This window comes from Triticum dicoccoides, chromosome 1B, assembly GCF_002162155.2.
Source record: "Triticum dicoccoides isolate Atlit2015 ecotype Zavitan chromosome 1B, WEW_v2.0, whole genome shotgun sequence".
Lineage (NCBI taxonomy): Eukaryota > Viridiplantae > Streptophyta > Magnoliopsida > Poales > Poaceae > Triticum > Triticum dicoccoides.
Window position 1 is genome coordinate 40,009,548 of NC_041381.1, and position 11,171 is coordinate 40,020,718.

The window sequence follows — 11,171 nt, forward strand, 5'->3', positions numbered from 1 at the left end:
TGCATCAAAGCGGACACCACTGTTTTGGTAGGTGCTCTTCTTATCTTGGGCAATCATGTAAAATGTATTCCCATTTATCTGGTACCCTTTGAAAGTCATTATATTCGAAGATGGTAACTGGGACAGCGAGTACAGGTCATTTTGAATATCACCATCATTCATGGCGCGTTTCTGCAACCAACCGGAGAAAGTCCTCGTTTGTTCACGTGTAATCCAGTCGTCAGACTTCTCCGGGTGTTTGGACTGTAGAAAATTCTTGTGTTCCTCCAAATACGGAGCCACCAAGGCGGAATTCTGTAGAACTGTGTAGTGTGCTTCAGTGAGAGAATGCCCGTCCATACATATTATTTGATGCCCTCCTAGCGTGCCTTTTCCTTCCAGTCTGCCCTTATGCCGCGATTCAGGAACACCAATCGGCTTAAGGTCAGGAATAAAGTCAATACAAAACTCAATGACCTCTTCATTTTCATGGCCCTTCGAGATGCTTCCTTTTGGCCTAGCACGGTTATGAACATATTTCTTCAAGACTCCCATGAACCTTTCAAAGGGGAACATATTGTGTAGAAATACAGGACCCAAAACGTTAATCTCTTCGCAAAGGTGAACTAGGACGTGCGTCATGATGTTGAAGGAGGATGGTGGGAACACCAACTCGAAACTCACAAGACATTGCACCAAATCATTCTGTAACCTTGGTATGATTTCTGGATCGATTACCTTCTGAGAGATTGCATTGAGGAATGCACATAGCTTCACAATGGCCAATCGAACATTTTCCGGTAGAAGCCCCCTAAATGCAACCGGAAGGAGTTGCGTCGTAATCACGTGGTAGTCATGAGACTTTAGGTTCTGGAACTTTTTCTCTGCCATATTTATTATTCCCTTTATATTTGATGAGAAGCCAGATGGTACCTTCATGCTGAGCAGGCATTCGAAGAAGATTTCCTTCTCTTCTTTGGTAAGAGCGTAGCTGGCCTAACCCTGATGTATGTCGTCTTTTCCGTGCATACGTTGTTGGTCCTCCCGTGCCTCTGGTGCCCATACACGCCCAAAAAGCCAAGCAGGGTCATGCAAAGATTCTTCGTCACGTGCATCACGTCGATTGCGGAGCGGACCTCTAGGTCTTTCCAATATGGCAGGTCCCAAAATATAGATTTGTTCTTCCACATGGGTGCGCGTCCGTCAGCGTCCTTCGGAACAGGTTGTCCGCCAGGACCCTTTCCAAAGATTACCTTCAAAGCCTTGACCATATCATGTACATCAGCACCAGTACGGTGGCGAGGCTTTGTCCGGTGATCCGCCTCACCTTTGAAATGCTTGCCTTTCTTTCTTACGGGATGCCTGCTCGGAAGAAATCGACAATGTCCCAGGTACACATTCTTCTTACAATTATTCAAATATATACTGTCGGTATCATCCAAACAGTGCGTGCATCCATGGTATCCCTTGTTTGTCTGTCCTGAAAGGTTACTGAGAGCAGGCCAGTCATTGATGGTCACGAACAGCAACGCCTTTAGGTCAAATTCTTCCCCCATGTGCTCATCCCACGCACGTACACCTGTTCCATTCCACAGTTGTAAGAGTTCTTCAACTAATGGCCTTAGGTACACATCAATGTCGTTGCCGGGTTGCTTAGGGCCTTGGATGAGCACTGGCATCATAATGAACTTCCGCTTCATGCACAACCAAGGAGGAAGGTTATACAAACATAGAGTCACAGGCCACGTGCTATGGTTGCTGCTCTGCTCCCCAAAAGGATTAATGCCATCTGCGCTTAGACCAAACCATACGTTCCTTGGGTCACCTGCAAACTCCTCCCAGTACTTTCTCTCGATTTTGCTCCACTACGAACCGTTAGCTGGTACTCTCAACTTTCTATCTTTCTTACGGTCTTCTGCGTGCCACCGCATCGCCTTCGCATGCTCTTTGTTTTGGAACAAACGTTTCAACCGTGGTATTTTAGGAGCATACCACATTACCTTGGTAGGAATCTTCTTCCTGGGGCGCTCACCCTCGACATCACCAGGGTCATCGCGACTGATCTTATAACGCAATGCACCGCATACTAGGCAAGCATTCAAATCCTCGTACTCACCGCCGTAGAGGATGCAGTCATTAGGGCATGCATGTATCTTTCGCACCTCTAAGCTAGAGGGCAGACAGCCTTCTTTGCTTCATACGTACTCTCGGGCAATTCGTTGTCCTTTGGAAGCATATTCTTTATCATTACCAGCAACTTTCCAAATCCCTTGTCCGATACACCATTCTCTGCCTTCCATTGCAGCAATTCAAGTGTGGTGCCCAACTTTTTTTTGTCAGCTTCGCAATTTGGATACAACAATTTCTTGTGATCCTCTAACATGCGCTGCAACTTCGTCCTCTCCAGATCACTTGCGCAGTTTCTCTTTGCATCGGCAATGGCCCGACCTAGATCATCAGCGGGCTCATCTGATGCCTCTTCTTCAGCTTCTTTCTGCATTACCGGCTCAGCTTCTTCCCCCATTGTTGTATCATCGTATTCAGGGAACCCATGGCCAGGATAGCCGTCGTCGTCCTCTTCTTCTTCATTGTCTTCCATCATAACCCCTATTTCTCCGTGCTTGGTCCAAACATTATAGTGGGGCATGAAACCGGACTCAAATAGGTGGACGTGAATGGTTCTTGACGTAGAGTAACTGTGACCATTCTTACAGCCAGCACATGAACAAGGCATAAAACCATCCGCCTGCTTGTTTGCCTCAGCGGCAAGCAGAAAAGTATGCACGCCATTAATGAACTCGGGAGAGCATCTGTCATCATACATCCATTGTCGGCTCATCTTCATTACACAACACTGAATAGACCAAATTAATACAAGTTCATACATAAGCTTCATACATAAAGTTCATATACAACACTTAATTAAATGCAACATACAAATAACTCTCTAGCTAAAGAATTTAAATGCAACAACAAATGCGATGAAGATCGCAATTAAGGTAACAATTGATCCAACAGCATAATGATACCAAGCCACACTATCAATGGCATATTTTGTAATCTTTCTAATCTTCAACCTCATTTTCTCCATCTTGATCTTGTGATCATCGACGACATCGGCAACATGCAACTCCAATTCCATCTTCTCCCCCTCAATTCTTTTCAATTTTTCTTTCAAATACTCGTTTTCTCTTTCAACTAAATTTAACCTCTCGACAATAGGGTCGGTTGGAATTTCCGGTTCACATACCTCCTAGATAAAAATATCTATGTCAACTTGATGGGCATAATTTGTCATAAACACGAAATGCAACAACTAGTTTTAAAAGAGAATATAACACATCCGAATCATAACAAGGACGAGGGACGACGGGGACGGATATCAAAACCATGGCACTATGTATAACAAACAACGTACGGGTAAGATAATTATACGAGTAACTATATATCCAAATCACATAAACATCAATTTGGTAATGTAAAACATTCATGAACAAGAGCCTCACCAGAAGGTGGTGCCGGCGACGGGACGGTGCGGGCGATCGACGGTGGTTACGACGGAGATTTATAAGGCACTAAGTAAACCACACCTACATATGCAAACTAAGTGTTATTTTTGTGCTCAAATTGCATATAAATCAAATACTAGTAAATATAATTATTCGTCCCAAATTAATCACTATACAAAGCATTGCAAGAGCTAATCTAGCAATGAGAGTTGAAAGGACAAAGTTGCTAACCTTTGTGATCATTTGAATGGATGGGGGCCTTCAAATCTTGACAAATTTTGGGCAAAATTTGTGAGGAGCTCGAGGAGAGAGGGGGAAGAACAGAGGAAGTGAGGGGAAAGGAGAAGAACAGAGTGGCTCGGGGGGACGAAGGGTTTATGTACGTTGACCTTTAGTACCGGTTCGTGCCATGAACCGGTACTAAAGGTGCTGGACGGGCCCCAGACTGACAACACCCTGCCACCACCCTCTTTACTACAGGTTCGTGGCACGAACCGGTACTATAGGTTCGCCACGAACCAGTACTAATGAGAACGGCCGGCTAGCCGTTGGAACCGGCACTATTGGACACATTTGTGCCGGCTCAAAATCAAACCGGCACAAATGTGTCCCATATTAGGTCCTTTTTCTACTAGTGGTGGCAGCAGCCTGAAACCGCTTTATCAGGACACAGTGCGCAAAATGGGCATCGATCCCTCATGGATCAAACCCACCAAAACCACCTTTAAAGGTGTAATTCCAGGGGTACAGGCCCGCTGTACGGGCTCAATAACACTAGAAGTGGTCTTCGGATATCCGGATAACTTCCGAAGCGAGGAGTTAATCTTCGATATCGTCCCTTTCCGTAGTGGCTATCATGCACTACTTGGACAAACCGCGTTTGCTCGATTCAACGCGGTACCTCACTATGCATACCTTAAGCTCAAGATGCCAGGACCTCGCGGGGTTATAACAGTCAATGGAAACACAGACCGCTCCCTCCGTATGGAAGAGCACACTGCGGCCCTCGCGGCAGAAGTACAAAGCAACCTTCTTCGACAGACAGCCAATTTGGCAATGACAACCCCGAACACCGTCAAGCGAGTCCGGAGCACCATGCAACAGGATGGTCAGGCACGCCAAGAGCTCGATTAGCAATCTGGCCTCCGCCCCAGCCCCATTCAGACAGCATTTGTGCCACGCGTACACAACTATGCACTCACCATGGGCATCGGTGGAGGCGAGACGACAATGCGGCCTACAGTGCGGTTCAGCCGCCATGAGGCCCGCATACCCTTTTTCTTTCTTTCTTTTAGGACCCTACTTTCGGGCAGTCCCTTCAGAGAACCGGACCATCAGACTCATCACAGGAGGAAACACCAAGGAGGCAAGAGGCTTTGCACACAAGGGAATACCCAGGTGGTCTCTTTTAATGATCGTTATACCAGTTTTACATACCCGCATGCAACCTGCCCTTGGATAGGACATGTCAAATAGTCCTATTTGTTTTTGCTTAACGGATTAATTGTACACATACGCCTTGACGTATTATCCAAACAACAACGGGAAATAGTATACAGCGTCAGCTTCTTGCTACTATCTTCATATTTTCCCTTGAATATTTATTTAATATTGCATCTATACACTTTGCTACGATCAGTTTGCCAGGGGCTTTTTATTGAGCCCCATAACATGGCAAGAAAAGTCCAAACACTTTCGATAGTGCGGCACCCCGAACTTATAGCATTATATGCATCAGCTCCGAATCATGTCTTGGGTCAATAGTTAGGTTAGCCCGGATCCCTTGTTTTGGTACCTTACGTTCCGTTATATTGGCTAAGGTAGCGCAGGGAGAACTACTGCGATTGTGTCCCGGTTCTTCCGGACGAGCACCTGAGTAGAGAAAGCCGAAAACTAACCGTCATGATGCGGCGAGAGGTACTAAATCCGTAAAGATTTTTTCCGCTTAAGGCGAGGAATCGGCCTTGTCCGATTTAGGCGTGTATAGCACCTCAGTTCGGCCTTCCGAATACTAGGGGCTTCACCGAAATTTAAAATTATAGACTTCTATGGCCAAGTGAGAGTTAGAAAGCCGCATAGTCCAATTGCCTTGTTCGTTGTGCTAAACACCTCCTTAAAGGACCAAAAATTTGGATAAAGAGTGTTTGGGTTTTCCACCAACACCCCAGTACTAGTTACATGGGGGCCGAAGCCGATGAGTGGCCTACCTTCAGAATTTTATAAATGGCCGCACAGAAGGTAATATTTTAAATTAACAAAGCGTTATATAGCGCAAACAAACTCGTTTTCATATTACAAAGACAACATGAGTACATTCACTCAAAGATTATGTTCTTGGCACATTCATCGGCAACAAGGCGAGCACCTTTCATAACGCCATCATAATATTTTTGGGGTAGCAATGCTCCTTACCCTCCGGGGGTCCATCTTTCACGAGCTTCTCAGCATCCAGTTTGTCCCAATGCATCTTCGCGCGGGCAAAAGCCCGGCGGGCACCCTCAATCCAGACGGACTGCTTGATAACTTCAAGCTGTGGACAGGCATGCACCATCCGCTTTATAAGGCCAAAATAGCTATCGGGCAGGGGCTCGCCAGGCCACATCCGGACTATGAGGTCCTTCATGGCCAGTTCGGCCACCCTGTGGAGTTCGAACAACTGCTTTAGTTGGTCACTCAAGGGCATCGGGAGTTCGGCTCCGGTGTACTGGGACCAGAACAGCTTCTCCGTTGAGCTCCCTTCTTCGACATGGTAGAACTCCGGGCATCAAATATGATGTGTGGGAGATCTACGAATGCCCCTGGAGAGCTCCGAATTCGGTTAAGTAAAAGAAATGTCTCCTCCACATGCTTGCTCTGCAGAATGAATGCCTTACCCGCCGCTATCTTCTTGGCCGCCTGGATTTCCTAGAGGGCCTTTTGGGCTTCGGCCTTGGCATCTTTCGTGCTCTCGAGGGCTTTGGCAAGCTCGGACGCTTGAGTCTTGAAGTCATGCTCCAAGGACTCAAACTTCTTGCCGAACTCCTGGAGCTCTTGCTGTACCTCTCCCACCTGAGCATCTTGCTTTTCATGCTCGGTGCGCTCCGTGACCGCCTTGGCTTCGGCCTTGGATAGCGCTTTCTTCAGGGCCGCCACTTCGGTCGTGGCCCCTATTAAGAATCATGATGCTTTTTGTTAGCATCACCAATTTTTCTCCTCTATATGACACACGGACATGGTATCACTTACCTTTCTTCTTCTCGAGCTGCCTCTTCACGAGGTCGCGCTCTTCTTCGGCCTGCCCCAGGTCCCGCCCGAGTTCGGCCCTGTGCGCGCAGCGGCGGCCAGCAGCAACGCTTGCTTATTAGCATAGACAAGTACTGTTAGACTCCTACGATTCTTAAGTTGACCCTCCGTTTGGCTTTTCTTTCTGAACACCAAACAGAGTTTCAGGGGCTACTATCTATTGGGTGATATTTTCTCACACTTCTTCATTACTTACCTCAAAGCCTGTTAGGAGGCTGGTGCAGGCTTCGGTCAATCCGCTTTTGGCGGACCGAACCTTCTCAATCACCGTACTCATAAGAGTACAGTGCTCTTTGTCAATGGAAGCGCCTCGAAGCACTTCCAACAAATTATCCGATGCCTCCGGCTGGGCAGAGGTCATCGGCATGGCCGGCTCGCCCTCCTTCGAGAGGGGTTGTCTACTGGAATCCGGAGCCTTTGGAGGCTCCGGCGTAGTAACCGGCCGGGAGCCAGGCTTGTTGTGGCTCTCGTCTGCATAATCCATGGGGATCTTACCCCCTATGTGCCCGGCATCTGGGATTTCGCCTTGGGGCGTCTCCAGAATCATCACCCCCTGCTCTGGTATCCTTTGGGACAACACCTCGGTGTCGTCCGCAGGTCGTGGGGAGGTGGCCGTCAGGAGTGAATTCATCTCCGACTCACTCAAGGACCCATCCGAGGAGGATACCCCGAGATTGGACCCAGCCGGACTGCATATACGTGTTCGGCGTTATTACAAACTATGAAGTTAAAGTCGCACGAAAAGTATTACAGAGTGCGGATACTTATGACCTCGCTCGGGGCTTGCCCTGGGCTGCCACTCCTCCTCGATGTAGGCGGTAGTAGTGGAGTGATCCGGAAGGGACGCCCTTCCCTTCTTCGGCGTCCTAGCCTCCCCCTGTGGGGCGACCTTCCTTTTCTTCTCCTCCCCAGTGCGGGGAGGGGGCATTGCTTCATGGGTCCCCCCATCTCCGTGAGAGGAATCTGCCTTGTCATCCTCGGATGACGAGTCTATCATGGCCCGGCGCCGGAGACCTTTTCCGGTCCCCGCGGCCGCCTTCTTGGACCCTTCGGCCCCCTCTGTTGGGGCGGCCTTTCTTTTTCTCTCCTCCCCTTCATGCAGGAGTATGCCTCGTCGTCTTCTGGCATGGCGTCTGGTGCAGCCTCATGCCGGAGACCCTTCCTGGTCCCCATGGCATTCTTTTCGGCCTTTTTCTCCGGCACCTTGTAAGGTGCCGGAACCAGCATCTCTGTCAAGAGTGCGGTTGCTGGGTCTTTAGGTAGCGGAGACGGACAGTCAATCCGCTCTGCCATCTCCACGTAATCCTGTTTTGTCAGCATAGTGACTTAAAATCCTCCCACGAATATGCTGGGAAAGGTACGTCTTGTGATAATCAGAGGACTTACCGGATTGGCGAGGCGCTTTGTGCTGAGCCTGCAGTCCTCAGAAGTGGGAGGAGGAACTTCCAGACGTCCTTATGCGTCGTGTCAAAGAGCTCATGCAGCATCTGGTGTTCGGCCGGATCGAACTCCCACATATTGAATGCCTGTCTTTGACACGGGAGAATCCAGCGAACGAGCATGACCTGGACCACATTGACAAGCTTGATCTTCTTGTCCCTCATACTTTTGATGCAAGTCTCGAGTCCGGTCAGCTCCGCAGGTTCGCCCCAGGCCAGGCCCTTCTTTTCCCAAGAGGTGAGCCGCATGGGGATTCTGGATCTGAATATGGGGGCCGCCACCCAATTGGCGTCGCGCAGCTCGGTGATGTAGAACCACCCTGATTGCCACCCTTTCACGGTTTCCACGAAGGAGCCGTCAAGCCATGTAACGTTGAGCATTTTGCCCACCATGGTGCCTCCGCACTCCACCTGCTGGCCGCTCACAATCTTCGGCTTCACGCAAAAGATCTGCAGCCACATGCCGAAGTGGGGCTTGATGCGGAGGAAGGCCTCGCACACGACAATGAACGCCGAGATATTGAGGACGAAATTTGGGGCTAGATCATGAAAATCTAGCCCGTAGTAATACATGAGCCCGCGGACGAACGGGTGACGTGGAAAGCCTAGTCCGCGGACGAAATGAGGGAGAAATACTACTCTCTCCCGAGACTTTGGGGTGGGGGTGATCTGTCCCTCCGCTGGAAGCCTGTGTGCAATGTTTTCGGCCAGGTATCCGGCCGCCCGAAGCTTGGTAATATCCTCCTCCGTGACGGAGGAGGCCGTCCACTTGCCTCCCGCTCCGGACATGCTGTGGATGGTCCTACGGAGAAGGTGGGAACTTGGGCGCTCGAGCTCAAGAGTGCGAGAATGGATGAGCAAAGGAGGAAGAAGGCGTGGGTGAAAACGGGAGATCCTTATACCTTTATAAAAGCGGTGAAAAATGTGTGCCTCCCCACTTGCCTCTCGAAATCACTCATTTTCCAAGCGCCACGATTGATGGCACGGTTAGGTTACCCACACCCGTATTGACGAGAATCCCGCGATAAGGGGGGCACGATCTCTACTTCGACAAGACGTGGCAAGCAAACCGCCTCGCAATATGCGCAGTAGCTAGTTAGGAGAAAACGGTTCGAATAAATGACCGGACCATGGAATGCTGTCACACTGTGAAGAATTGTCAGCAGATTAGATTTGTGAAATATTGTTCTCTCTACGGTGGTATGTGGAATTTGTCTTGCAGAGCCGGACACGATTTAAATGTTTGAAGATTAATTTGGAGTATTCGGAGATGGAACCCGCCTTGCAATGCCGAAGACAATCTGCGTGCCAGACTCATCGTCATTGAAGCCTAGTTCTGTGGCTATTGAGGGAGTCCTGGATAAGGGGGTATCCGGACAGCCGGACTATATGCTTTGGCCGGACTGTTGGACTATGAAGATACAAGATTGAAGACTTTGTGCCGTGTTCGGATGGGACTCCCCTTTGCGTGGAAGGCAAGCTTGGCGATTCAGATGATAGATCTCCTTCTCTGTAACCGACTCTGTGTAACCCTAGCCCCCTCCGATGTCTATATAAACCGGAGGGTTTAGTCCGTAGGACAAGAACAATCATAATCATAGGCTAGCTTCTAGGGTTTAGCCTCTACGATCTCGTGGTAGATCAACTCTTGTAATACTCATATCATCAACATCAATCAAGCAGGTAGTAGGGTATTACCTCCATCGAGAGGGCCCGAACCTGGGTAAACATCGTGTCACCAGTATCTTGTTACCATTAGCCCTAGACACATAGTTCGGGACCCCCTACCCGAGATCCGCCGGTTTTGACACCGACACTCACCCCACTCCCCTCTCCTCCTCCCTCTGGCCTCGCTCTCCCCCTCGCTCTCCAGATCCAGCACGGACGAGCGCGACAGTCGCCGCTGCTTGCCATTTGTCGTGCTCCGGCGCCACCTTGAGTGATGCCTGGTGGTCCAGGAGCTCCCACTACTAGAAAAAGGCCTGCTAGTGGCGCACCTGTTTTCGCTACTAATGGCGCACTAGAGGTGCGCCACTAGCATCACGTCATTAGAATTTTTTACTAATGGCACACCACTGGTGCGCCATTAGTATACCAGATACTAATGCCGCACCTTTAGTGCGCCATTATGCCTAGAGGTGCGCCATTACTATCTCACTTAGTAATGGCGCACCACATAGGAGTGCGCCATTAGTAACATTTTTTTCAATAAATTTTTTCAATTTTTTTCTTAATCTCGGGTCACTATGGCTTAATCTCGGGTCAATATGCTTAATATCAGGTCGAATCACACTCCGTGGTCAAACTTCCTGAAAGGTCACCCATCCTCACACTACTCCAGCCCAAGCACGCTTAACTTCAGAGTTCTATCCAACCACAGCACCAGCTCACTTCACAGGCACTTGTTGATATATCTAACATATCAATCCTATTAAACCTTGTTGATGTTTACGACTTTGTTCATGTTCATGAGTGTGATGAAATTTTGAAAATTTATTTCAAACTTCCGTTCCTATTACATATAATATTTTGAAAAAAAAATCCCAAAAAAAATTTCGAAACTAATTTTTTTTCTGTTACTAGTGGCGCACCTAGCAAACGGTGCGCCACTAATAAGTTTGAAATTTTTTGAATTTTTTTGCCTCCAGATCTTAAAAGCCCTGTAACTTTTTTTATGTTAGGTTTTTGAGGATTTTGAAAATGTTTAACGGGATTTCCCCAGTTAAATTTGGATGTAACTTTTCGAGTAGACGATTTTTCATATAAAAAACTTTTTCATCCGAGTTAGTATGCAAAAGTTATGCCCATTTTACAAATTCTCGAGAGATTTTGCAAATAAAGTCGAAATTCATATTTGCAAATTTTCCCAACAACTAGACAACATATCACATGGGAAACTTATTTTCTTTTATTTTTTTGACATTTCTATCATTTTCTTTTATTTATTTTAAAACTGAAAAGG